The 13,754-nt window shown below is 39.9% G+C and overlaps 1 long non-coding RNA gene across 1 annotated transcript in view; it reads right to left on the bottom strand.

The window, feature by feature from the left end:
- Positions 1–291: 291 nt before the first annotated feature.
- LOC116661281 overlaps positions 292–13,754 on the bottom strand; it is an 81,516-nt gene continuing 68,053 nt past the window's right edge. The window contains exons 5-6 of the long non-coding RNA XR_004317110.1: positions 4,150–4,263; positions 292–1,501 (exon numbers count right to left, since the gene is read on the bottom strand). This is a non-coding gene — a long non-coding RNA (uncharacterized LOC116661281). The remainder of the gene's footprint in view (positions 1,502–4,149; positions 4,264–13,754) is intronic.

Here is a 13,754-nt window from a genome sequence, read left to right as displayed (position 1 = left end):
TCAACTCAGGGCTTTGGCACTTGCTGTTCCTACTACCTGGCAGGCTCCTTCCCTCAGACAACCCCATAATTCACTCCCTCACTTCCTGCAGGTCTTTGCTGAAAGGCCAGTTTCTCAGTGAGGTCCCTGTCCACCTTATTTAAAACTGCAACTTCCACTCCAGAACTCTCTCTCCTCTCTATCTGCATTTCTTTTTTCTATAGAACTTATTGCCATCTGTCACACAATATGTTTCACTTACTTATTTGATCACATTCTTTCTTTCCCCGACTAGCAACTACGCTATACATGAGCTAGGATTTGTGTCTATTCTAATCACTGTTGAATTCCCATCACCAGAACAGAGAGTAGACACTCAAAAAATCTGTTGAATAAAAAAATAAAGAGATCCTAAAATGAACTTTGACGTGTGTCAGAATGATAAGAATGTGGTCAACCACAAAAATATACTAAAATATAATAAATATGTATTTCCAGAAAACCATTCTGAAGTAAGCTATTACATCAACAAACGAAGACTAATGGACACTCGAGTCAATTGTTTCTCCTGGCTTGTATTTTAAAGTTAATAGTAGGTCTACCCAAATATGTTCTATTAACAGATAAAATTGTGAGGAGAGTGCAAATTCTCATGATTTTAAATTTTTTTATTTTGGTGGTGGGGAGATAATTAGGTTTACTTATTTATTTATTTTTAGAGGAGGTACCGAGGATTGAACCCAGGACCTCATGCATGCTAAGCATGTGCTCTACCACTTGAGCTGTACCCTCCCCCCTAACTATACCCTCCCCCCTTCCTCATGATTTTAGATGAGAGAAGGGATTTTACCTTTGAACATGTCAAATACTTTTTGTTTTCTCTTTACGGCTTAGAATACTTATTAGCCTGAAGTTAATGTTATGGGAAAAAAGATCAAAATGAACCCTCCATAACCAATCTAATTTTCAAAGTGAAAATTTGTTGTGATTAAATATATTTACAGATAAAATCAAAGAGCGAATTCTATGCCATTGTAGGTAATTGTTGATAGAGTTTGAAACAGGAAAGTTTAGAAAACAGAGATAAAAATGAAAAACTGTGAGAGTCTATGTCTACTTAAGACTGGGAAGGTGGATGCATACAGATGGCGGGGGAGTGTGTCGTGTGTGTACTTAACCCACGCGGAGTAACGCTTGCTGGTGAGAACGTCATCTAGGCTCACAGCTGTCAACCAAGCAAGGCGTTGAGATGATTTAGTTGTGTGAATATCTACAAGTCATTTGTAACTAATATTAGAGTATCTCATACTCGAGTTGGCTGGCTTTAAAACATTTAATTCATGTTCAAGGTTATCCTTAGCGCATGCTTCCCAAGCTGACTTGAATTCTCTGACGCTTTCTTGAGTAGGAGGTGCAGCTAGTTCCCATGGGAGTGTATGATGAATGTGATTATCTTCCATCATTTGTGCCTCAGAGAGAAAAAGACTGAGAATCATTCTTTTTCTAAGGGAAATCAGAAGTCCTGCAAAGTAAAGAAAAAGAAGAAACAAAAGAAAAGCTTTGATGCCATTATCAATATACTGCTGGGCCATCTTTTTCAAATATTTCTCGAGTAGAACACTTGAAAACCATTCATTGTGAGCTTGCTTTCAGATGGTTAGAAGCAGGCTGCTGAGATGCACGTAAGTTCACAGGGTGAAATGTGAGTTTATCGAATTCTAAAAGGTGTGATGTTACGCATTGCAACATTAAGATATGAAACTCAATATTCAAAGGTAGATTGCTTTTGGTTTTCTTTCAAATCTAAGAATTCTCAGAGCATTTGAGAATAAATTTTTTAAAAAAGCATCACTTTGTAAAGGAATTTGGGACTGGGTAGGTTTCAGTAACATCTCTACCCAAAATAGTAAACAGTGTGTGGAGTGGTTTTCATTATTCCTTATGTGCTGTTGAAGAAACAAGCTGCTAGAGAATTTTGCATCTTGCATGCCATCCTATTGCTATAAATTAAAGAAAGATGTGCAGTATCGCTGTGGTACTGGCTTACCATAAAGAGCTGTACTAAATAAATAATAAGGATGCATATAAATGCAAGATACACACACAAATAGTAAATAGTAACACTGTAAAGTATGTACTTTTACAATGACAATAACTCACATTGCCTCACCTGGGCTTTTGTGCTGGGTTCTTAGCTTGTCCCAACCCCACCCTCACTATGGTTTTCCCCTCTTTAATGCCACTTCATATACTATTTTCAGATTAATCCTATTCAGGCACAGTGCTGACATCCCTCCCTTCTTCAGAAATCATAAACACCTACAGCACAAATACTTACAGAATCAAATTCAAATGTGAGGCTACTTTTCTACCTTCATTTCCCATTAGTATCTTCCTTCCTTCATTCAGGTGCTTTACTTGACGCCAAATTTCCTTCCTTCCCTACTTTTGCTGCCACTAAGAATTTGTCTGCTGCCTGGAATTCTTATTTTGTCTGAATCCTCCCTAATCCTCAAACATGAGTGAAGCAGGTTCTAATGGGGGCGGAGTAGAGACTCAGGTATAAGATCTATGCCTTGGGTTTACGGAGAAGCGGATCCAGCGGGCCCTGTATGTCCATGGATTCCGCATTCGGGGATTCAACTAACCTCGGGCTAAAAATTTTTAAATTCCAGAAAGTTGCCAAAAGCTAAACTTGAATTTGCTGTGCACCCAGCAACTATTTTCATAGCATTTGCATTGTGTTAGGTATTATACGCAATCTAGAGATGACTTAAAGTATATGAGGGGACTCACAAACCTAGAAAACAAAGTTATGGTTTCCAGGGGGAAGGGGGTGGGGAGGGATAAATTGGGAGCTTGGGATTTGTAGATATTAACTACTATATATAAAATAGATAAATAACAAGGTCCTACTGTATAGCACAGTGAACTATATTCAATACCTTGTAATGGCCTATAATGAAAAAGAGCCTATGTATAAATGAATCACTATGGTGTTTACCAGAAATTAGCACAACATTGTAAACCGACTGTACTCCAATTAAAAAAAAAAAACGTATATGAGAGGATATACATAGGTTGCATGTAAATACTATGCCCCTTATATAGAGGACTTGAGCATCCTTGGATCTCGGTATCTGCAGCGGTCCTAGAACCAATTCCTCATGGATACTAAGGACTCACTGTACCTTCAAACGGTACCACCCTTTAACTACTATGTTCCTAATGTTCTCTCCAATGTATTTTCGTCTTCCCTTAAAAAACTTTCATGACAACATAAAAACTTAAAAACAGTTAAGAAGTCCCATTTTTGGAAAATATGTTTCAGGGAGCAGTTCCTCCCTCACTCCCAACTAGGCACCCTCTGACTTCAAGGCTCAGCTCAGATGACACTGTCTCCATAAAAGCGTGTCTCTGATTCTCTTTAACAAGGAGTAATTTCCACTCTTCTCAGCTCTCATTATACTGTACCTACATCTTTCAGTCAATATCTGTGGGGCCTTCTAAGTGTCTGGTGCTGAAACTGTAAGGTTAGAACAATCCCACTGCTAGGTATTTCATTTAACCCTTAGACCTATATTTTGGTTGTGTCAGGAGGGCCTTTTCAGTGTGCAGGGAATAGGCACATTGCGATTCTCCCCTAATTAACAGGACTAGATTGTGAAGCTCTGCAGGGAAGTAAGAGAAAGAGCAACAATCTCTGTAGTCAGATCAGTGGAGAACACAACCTGAATCCAGAACATAGCAATGCTCGTTCTGGGACCCTCCAGGCTCAGAGGAAGCTCTCACGATCTGCCGTCCCCATCCCCTCTACTCAAGCAGCACACCATGACTGGCTCCTTATTCTAATTTTCTGCTATCGTAATGACAGTAACCACCTATCTCTACATCTTCAGCTTCAGCCACATTCCCAACAAACTTATTCTCTGCATGTCTCACATTCAAACTTCAGGAAGGTGAACTTAATCAAGCTGGCCAGTGAGGGAGTCACCAATTTTAGACCCCTGTCTTGGGCAGAGTTTGTGGCCCAGACAACTTCCAGATTTAGGTGCTGGTCTCAGATCCATTGGTATGCATCATGTACACAGAAAGTAACAATTTTAAGCTGTGTTTCTTTGAAGGTGGCTATGACTACATCAGACAATCAAAGCTTCATACCAGACATACCTTTATTGTAGCTGATTGTAATGTTTCATAACTCCCACTTGGATTGCAACCTTGTTGAAGACATAATTGTGTTCCATTCATTTTTGCATCCTCCATGGAGACTGGTTTTAGTACCTGGCACACAGTAGATGCTCAATAAATATACACTGAGAAGTGCCAAATTTATACCTTGAATATAAATCCTACACCTCCCAACAAAACGCTATAAAGTCCAATCTGGCATTGCTTAGTCTGTAAGGTGGTTATCTGTGACCCCTGTTCTCAGCAGCAGTCACACTAAAATAAAACTGCACTGCTTTTATATATAATTCTAGCCAGAAGGGTGCAAAGCCAAAGGTGGGGGTGGAGGGGCAGGTCCTTTGTCATTTTGCTTTTTTCTCCACTGTGGTATGTTATAAACAGTTTTATAAGGTTTCACTAGAGCCGAGGGTCTCTACATACATATAAATTGCTGAACTAATTGCCAGTTGATATTTTAAATATAGAAGAAAAGAATTTTAGAGATGGAACAAGAATGTGAAACAAAGTTTATGTCTCAGATTCTATGACCACATTTCCAGTCCAGCTCTGACTTGGCAGCCATCCAGAGGGGCCACATTAAGAAGCAGATGACATTCTGAAAAGAGAGAGTTACTAGTTCTTTTTCTTTTATATATATATTTCTCTCTGAGCAATTTGTTGTTTCCCCATCTTCTTTTTATCTTCTGTGTATTTCTAGGTAGTGGTTCTATGCTCAGATAAAGCAAAACATTTTTATTTTTTTGTCTTTAACACTACTCTCCTAGAACCTTTTTACCACTAGGTTTTGTCTCATATTCACTTTGCAAGATTTCTCTACTTCTCTAACCCACATTATCTATAACGGTACTTTGTCGTACGCATTTTTGATAAGTACATGCTTCTTTTAGTGATGATCTTTCCTGGAAAGAATACCAGTAAAGGTAAGTCCATAAAAAGTGTAAAATGTTTATGTAAAATCTCATTTTACTTTCAAATCGCTTATCAAATATGAAGGCTTTCGCCCCAAAAGAGAATGATTTATTTGCTTTTCCGGAATGATTACCTCACTGTGTGAAAAGAGAAACACAGAATCACTTTGTTAGACATTTAGTTGGAAACGTTTTCATTAGCAGCGTTGCTACTTGAACTGAAAGAGCGAGGGGAGTGAGTGTTACGCGCAGAGTGAGAAAAACTGTGTGAAGGTGCAAGGCAGCACCGACCCTGCCCAGAGAACAGTCCCAGTCTGAAGCATTAACAAACTAAAGGCGTGGCTGTTTTGCCTTTCTCCTGGAAAAATGAAACAGGATGTCTTCTTTAGATGGTTCGATTTCAGGATCTGATCCATCAGTTTTAACTTCTTGAGTTGAACTGGGAAATTACATACATAGTTTTCACATTAAATGTTTTGTTACCCAGGAAATGCAGGCTTTCGTAGCCTAGCTCTTCAATATTACCCATAATGCATGACCACCACCACCCTCAACTTATATTCAGCAAGTCTTTGTTGCAAAGCATGCATAGCATTAACAGAGATAAACATACTTACCCGCAACTTTACGCACCACTCTCCACTTGCCATAATGAAAACGTTAATAGTCCAAATGGCCTTCTATTTTATCACTAAATGTTCTTGTCTATTATTTGCAAACGCAGCTATGTCACTCTCGTGCATAAACTGATAACCATCAACATACAGAGCCCCCTTCAAGAATCTCAACAGAATACACCATCTGTGCATTGATTGCTCCTGCAGGAATCTGCGAGCGCTAACAATGTGTTTGGAGTCAGAGGTCCTCTCGTAGTTGAAAATTTCTGCCAGAAAGTCCTCTTCTGTGTTTACTTGGGAACAAGGACCCATAATGTAATGCTCAACAGCATAATTTGCTTTCCTTTAGGAGATAACTGCCTTTCCTAAAAGGATACATTCTTCTTTTTTAGGCCTACACCAAGGGAGTTTCAAGATAGAATGCAAATTATTTTATAACAGCCCAAAGTAGAAGCATGACTACCAACCAAGCCTCATCCCCAACCTTCTCACCCACATATTCAGAGTGATGTTGTGAAAGGCTTTGATGACCTTAGCTTTATTATTATTATTATTATTATTATTATTATTATTATTATTATTATTATTATTATTATTATTATTATTTAATGGAGGTGCTGGGGATTGAACCCAGGACCTCCTGCATGCTAGGCATGGGCTCCACCACTGAGCCATACCCTCCTTCCAAATCTTAATTTTAGTTTCTAGTTTTTTTCTGTAATGGGAAAGCTTCCCTTTAAATATTGAGAGCAGTTTTTTAGAAATTAGGTCTCCTTAGTAACTCAGCAATCCACAGACCCCCTCCCTCTGGTTTTGTTGTTCCTAAGGACCTGTTTTCTCTCCTCTCCTTCTCCACTTCACCTTAATACTTGATCAGAAAGCCCAGCGCCTGCACCAATGATAAAAAGGAAGGTTATATTAAAATTATTCATAGAAATTTATATCTGGATTCTCATGATAGGCAGTAACGTGGAAACAGGCCGATTAAAGGTAGGCCCACTCACGAAGAAAACTGAGTTATAGCTACACAGAGTAGGAAACTGACTGAGAGTAAAAGGTCTGACTCAGTTCAACACATTTGTTTCTGGAGCAGAACCATTTGGCTAGGAGATAGAAATAGTTGTTTTAGCACCTTCCCAGCCTTACTGTAGCCTGTGGCAAACTGGGGGGACCAAATTCTTTAGTCCCCAGCCTTCTTAAACCACCTCAAGACTGAATTTGGTGCCTTTGCTCCCACTGTGTTGATCCCTATAGGAGCATTTATTATATTCCACAGCCTTTGTTTCTTGTTCACTAGAGTGTAAGCTTCTGGAGGTCAAGAGTCATATCTCGCTCATTCACACATCCCACAAATGCTGATCGAATGTCTCTGATGTGCCAGTTTTGGGCGCTGGGGGTACAGTGGTGTAAGAACAAAACAAAGCCAAACAAACAGACAAACAAACAAACACCCTGTCCTGGTGTAGCTTGTAATCTGAGAGGTTCAGTGCTACATTGTGTTGCCTTTCCCAGACCTACCTGCCTATGTATTTTCTCTGCTTTGATGTCTCTTACCCCTTCAGTGTCCTCATTCACTGTCCCTGTTCTGACTTAGTCTTGCACCATGTCTGTTATTCAATACACATTCATTGAATTGAGTAATTGCTTCTCTGTGTTCAATGGAGACATGGCCTGTGGCATTTCTAAAGTCAGAAAAACATGAATGGGGGGTAGGGTGTAGCTCAAGTGAGAGCACGTGCTTAGCATGCACAGGGTCCTAGGTTCAGTCCCCAGTACCTCCTCTAAAAATAAAGAAATAAATAAACCTAATTACCTCCCCCACCACGCCTCACCCCCCCCCCAAAAAGCATGAATACATTGCTGTGGGGTCCATCCAGAGGTAATGTGGGACCTGAAAAGAGAGAAAGATTTGTGGTGATGACTCAGGTTTGCAGAACAGAAGGAGTGGCACAGGGTCCCTGTGGCAGGTCAGTGTCAGTACAAGATGAGCTCAGAGTATTGGCTGCGTAGAGATGAGGGTGCTAAGGACATAAAAATGTAACATGCGAGGTACCAGGAAATTCCTTTCACTATCTAAGAGTGTAAGCCTTAAAGAGCTGGCAGAAGCCAATGAGCTGGTTGTAACTGGGTAGGTCACCCTAAGAAATACACATTTTTTTCTTGAATCCTATCCTGCTAGGATTACATTTTCTGGATGGGAATGGAAGTAAAGGGAGAATGGAGGTAAAGCTGGACAATGGACAATGAAGCTTCCCTGAAAAATCAGGGGCAGAGTCTATTCGAAAGATAAATCAAAAGATGGATAGAAACTCCACAGTGGGACAGCAGGCTAGGATTAAAGTACAAGGTGGCCTACAGGCCCTTGGAGGGAGGCCTGTGGACTCTGAGAGTACCAGCTCTAGGATCCAGGTTTAAGCTTTCTGTATTATTCTCTCCTGTTGACCTCAGCCTTCAGTAAAAGCTTGTTTAATGTTTGCAAACAAATAAGATACATATTTAGCACAGTTGTACTAGCCAAAAATGGACCCTAGGAGATTGTCAGTATAGAATATGGTATAGCCACGTAAGAATATCATGTTGCCACTAAGAATGGTGACATACAAGCATATTTATTATCACTTAGTCCCAGTATGTTAAGTGCAAATAACAGATTATAAAGTTGTATGATCCTGTTTTTTGTAAGAAGGAAGAAATATTTACGTATGTGTTCAGAAGGCTATCTAGCAAACTGAACGGTGAAAAATAGTGGGTGGTGAAATGCAGAGTTCTTAATAATTTTTAAAAATTTTAGCAATAAGTTTGTTAATTATAAAATAATCAAACAGCACATAATTTTAAAAAATAGAAATAACAAAGCAAAGAGAATCAGAAATAAGAATCGTTCTTGTAAAGACGGTACAATTGTTAGAGCTGCCAATTTGTGGGTTTCCTTACCTATGTCTGTTTTTTCCCTGAGTGATCAGGAAATGAAATCGTTAAAACAGAACGTGCCTGGCTTGTTCAAGTTACAGATACGTCCCGAGCACCTATTTGGTGCTTACAGGCAATGTCATCACTCAGTGTGCATCAGTGAACAAGTCAGACGAAGCTCCTGCTTTCACAGAGTTGGGAACCTAAGAGCAGAGTCACGCTGACAGTTTGCCACCGTCCACTCCACAGCGGACTGGAACGAGGCCTGGCTTTGCAATCAGGCAGGAGTGGGTTCTGCCATTTTGCCTGTGAAGCCACGCAGTGAAGACCTCAGTCACCGTTGCCCAGGGCACAGGGCACCCGCCAGTACACCGTCTTCACCACACGGCCTAGAATCACGCCCCTTGGCTTTCCTCGCCTGGACTCCAGCAAGCTCTTTAACTGTCACATCCCCTCTATTAGAGTTCTCCTTCCCTCCCTAAGGCTGACTATGCAGTAAGACTTTCCCCTTATTACTTTTCTTAAATGAGCATTTATTTACTCAATGGAGCAATTTTTTAAGTGGTGCCAGTTAGACAGCATGTCTGGCAAATGGACAGAATTTGAAAGTGTGTGTGTGTGTGTGTGTGTGTGTGTGTGTGTGTGTGTGTGTGTGTGTGTGTGTTTAGGAGTTGTGCTGGTGAGACTGGGGGAACATCCTTAGCACCCCTCAAGACTGGACTGCCATCATAAGGGATTTACTAAAGCAGCAGGTCCCTGCACTATTTGCTGATTGAAGACCTTAATGAAAGCAATGCCTGACAACATGTTTGATAAATGAGTGGTGTCTACTCATACCATTTCCTTGAGGCCACCAAGGAGAAGCGGCCATTCATTCATTCATTCACTCATGCAATACATACTTACTGTGCACTATTTCATGCCAGGCATTGGATTGCACGGCAAAGATAGAGCAGTGAATAAGACCAGCAACACTCGTGTTCTCACGAAGTCTACAGCCCAGCAGCAAAGCAAAACCTCCCCCACATAATGGTTTCCATCTTATTATAAATCCCACGTGCGAGCACTAAGAAGGCAGCAGAGCAGAGGCTCTTTGCAGTGAAGTCAAAACAGAACCAGGTTTATTCTCAGTTCTGGTGATTTTTTTTTGCCCAGATTCTATGTCTTAGAAAGTTGTTTTTTTTAATCAACTTTTTCTTCAGAGGATTCCCATTTACAAAGGGATTATTTTAATTTTATTTTAAAAATAAACTTTGTATTTCAGAACAGTTCTAGATTTATATAAAAATTGTGACAACGGTACAGTCCAGTGATCTTAAATCTGCGAACTCTGGAGCAAGGACAGCCTATTTGAGTCTCAATTTCCTTAATTGTTAAGTGGGCAAGATGGAGTGGCTTTCATAGGTTTGTTGTAAGAATTAGAAATAATATTTATAAACCATCTCACACTTGGTAGGTGTTCAATAAATTCTAGTTCTCATTATTGCCCTCCAGCCTGTGATTGGGTTCAGTTAAAAGCTAACGTCATCCTTGGACTCACAGGCAAGTCATTTATAGCCTTTCAATCTGTGTGTCATCTGTCCAAGGGACATTTGGGCAGCGGCCTCATCTCCAGTGTGACCTGAGTACACTCTGTTCAAGGGCAGAGTCGTGCCAGTGTTGGAAAAAGAAAAATCTTACTCTAGGAATTCTTGACTATGTAACCATTAAATCATGGCCACTCTTTTAGACAACTGACATACTTATTAGGCTGGAAGAATCTGAGTTACAACCCTTCACAGTTTTTGGCATGCCTGTTCCAAGCCAACTGAATTCAGCCAGAAATGAGTACGATCGAATGACTCACGAATGGTGAGAGTGGCCAACCAGCCAATTGGAAAAAAAAAAAAAGAGAGAGAGAGAGAGATTTGCAAGAGAGCATCACCAGTGATACTTCAGGCTGTGCTGATAAAATGTGCATAACTACATCACAATGTGTATTTTTTAACAAAAATCTATCTTCACTTGGCTTTTATAAAAACATTCTTTTTTTTTTTTAAAAAGAAAAGTGCTGAGATTCATTGCTATGAGGAAATACTAATGATTATTTTTATAGCGAACATTTTTCGAACACTACTAACATGCCAAGCACCTTGCTCAGGGCTGTACATGTATTCATTATAATCCTCACTGCAACTCGGTGAGGCAGGCACTGTGCGTCCTCTCTACAGAGGTGGAAAATGACACTGAATTTGATTCCAGGGCCTGTGCTTTTAACCCCCAGGCATTACCATGTTATAAGGTTTTATTCTACAAATAATTAGCGCCCCTACTCCGCTGGGTATTTATTATGCTGGTTCTGGGGATAACGGGGAACAAGAGACATGGACTCCACCTTCACGGAGTGCACGGCACCGAGAAAAGGCAGTCAGTTATGAAGGGGGTCTCAGCAAAGTTTGCTGAGTATTATAATGCGAGCAGACTAGGGAACCAGGGGAGTCGAATCAAAGTGTAATTTCACACTAGCTGAGCTCTCCACACAGTTCTGAGACCACCTGCATTCCACAGAGAAATGTGGGTTGCTGATTACATATCATTTAGTTCACAAACCTATAATCCTTTATCATCTCACTCATTTTTTTTTCCTCTCTCTGTTCCTTTTCCCTCTTATCCTTTCTTTTCTTTCTTTCTTTTTTTTACACCTAGATTAAGAATATGGCTGGTTTCTTCCCTGTTGCCATTAATTTTCTGGAATTCAAATTATTATATTTTTGTTCATAACTGGAAGAAAGGAGATTTTTCAGAGATTACTTTTTTCTGTTACACAAAGGAAGGAAAAATATTTGGTAAGGTTTGAAGGCCAAGCTCTGAGACCCTCTTCAAAAAACATCTAATTCAACTCTTTTCTGAAAAGGCACTATCACCGTCCAGAAACATCTCTTAGTTAAAAAACTTATCAAATTTTTAAACATCAGTCAATTCCTATTAAACAATACTGAGTTATGGAAAATGAGTTAGAAATATGTACATTACATTTCCCTTGAGGCCATTTGAATGTTAAAAGGAGAAATTCTTTTAGCAAATCATTTTGTTTTTTGCCAAGCCAATAATATTTGAAAAATAATTTGAAATATTTTGTGAAACCTCAGATCCCAAGAGATTCATCCATCTCTCCTAAATTGTTAGAACATGTGTTTTATTTCCACACCTAAACTTATCCAATTTGGGCATTCTCCTAAAATTTAAATAAATTAAAAAAAAAAACAAACCCTTTAAAGCAGAAGGAGGGAGAAAAGCTACCAAATCACAAATGCAAACCAACTGTGACTCTTGGATTTGAGCATTAGTCTGCAGTTTTTGCTCTTGCTTGAAGGCTTTCTTTCAAAATAATAACAGTCACGATATATGGAGTGGCTGTTATGTTCCGAGCACCGTGCAAGCTTTCAATATTGTGTTAATTAGATTCTTTCGGGGTGCAGAAACAGAATTGTCCCTTGGCTCAATAAATGCAGGTTTATTTAAAAGGAGATGATATGGGGAAGTAGAAAAGACAGATAAAGGTCTCATTGGCAGGCTCATAGAAAACTAGAGTTTTGTTACAGCCGCTCAGCAGCAACTGAGTAAAAGCTCCAGGCGAGTCGTGTCAGCTACCCTTGGGTGACCTCACGGGAACTCTTGGCCGGCTGCCACACACATGACTCAGCTCTTCTGGCTCTTTCTCTCTACCTGCTTATTTTTCCAACTATTGCTACTGACTCCACTCCACTCACTTTCCCTCTGCCTCATGGCTTTGCTTACTCATGGCTTCTGTTTCCTGTCTTCTTTCTCCTCACTTCTGCATTTCCCCGGTGCTGACCCTCCCTGGGTGTTTCATGTTCAAACTGCAAGGGAGAAGAAAGGGCACGTCTCTCGTGCCAGGCCACACCACAGGCCACCCGTCTCCAGGCCTGTCCATCCCTGTCGAATCCACGGGGATACAAGGCAAAAATACAAGGTGAACTCACCAGCACGGAGCCTCACACAAAGAACTACTCTGATGCTGTTCGGGAGAGAAGAGTGAAACTGGCTAGGTGCCTCAAAAGGCCTGCACATGTGTTATTATTTAACTCTGAAACTAAACAAAATGCAGTTTTTCTGTAAAGTGAACATCATCACCGTTGTCATCATGACCATCGTCATTATCTATCTCTGTATAATAATCTCTAAAGCTTGACAAATTTTACTTTGCATTATTACTGTGCTGCTCTGGTTTGTCAAATATTTTTGTTAGTAGAGAACGATTTGGTACACTAAACGAGGATGGTTGATTTTAGAAAAACTAGAATAAGAAGGTGTAATGTTATAATCCAGTAGTTTTCAAACTGGGGATGGCCCAAGGCGGTGGGGGCAGAGGCAGGAAGAGAAGTAAAGCCCCAAAACCAGCTGCTCCACCGAAGCATCCAGGGATTTATCTGTTTTCTATTTTCCACGTGCACAGAAGCTTTTTGCTTTAAGAAAAGATTCTGTAGCTTCACAGAAAGTTTGAAAGCTGTCCTGTGAGATACGTCAAACCCCAGGTCCTCCTCTTGCTTGCTATATCAGAGTGCGTAAGTTAATTATCTTCTTTTGCCTTTCTTTCTTTGTTTTGAAAATGGGAATGATGGTAGCTCTTTCACAGGTTTGATATGCGGATCTGATGAAATACAGCACACAATGCACCAGGATCACTGTAACTAGATAAATGCTAGTTCTTGTCCACATCAAACACCAAACGGTAAAACTCTACTGGTCATGACAATCTTTCATTACTGGTTTAGAGAAGGAATCTTCAACAGTTTCATAAATAAAATGCTGGCTGACTGAGAGTTACTGAGTGTTTGCTGTGGGAGTATTTATATTGTAGTATAGATAGCGAGCTGTACTATTATTGTGAAGACCCAGCCTGCCAGAAACTTTTCATTGTACAATCAAAGAATCAGGAAGAACATAAGGAAGCGGCATTACCCCACTGGGTTATTCACACATATTATTTAATATGCAATTCAGCTGTAATTGAAATCATAATTTCTTGAAAATGTTAAGTGTTTTTCCAATGTAAGGTATTGTCATCTTTATAATTATGACTCATTTCTGACTTCTAGGTACTTTTTCTTAACAGCATTTTAAAACCTAATTTTACCTTATTGATAAT

The sequence above is a fragment of the Camelus ferus genome, chromosome 34, assembly GCF_009834535.1.
Source record: "Camelus ferus isolate YT-003-E chromosome 34, BCGSAC_Cfer_1.0, whole genome shotgun sequence".
Classification (NCBI taxonomy): Eukaryota; Metazoa; Chordata; class Mammalia; order Artiodactyla; family Camelidae; genus Camelus; species Camelus ferus.
Note: the sequence above shows the minus strand (reverse complement) of the source record. Positions and strands in the feature narration are given on the sequence as shown.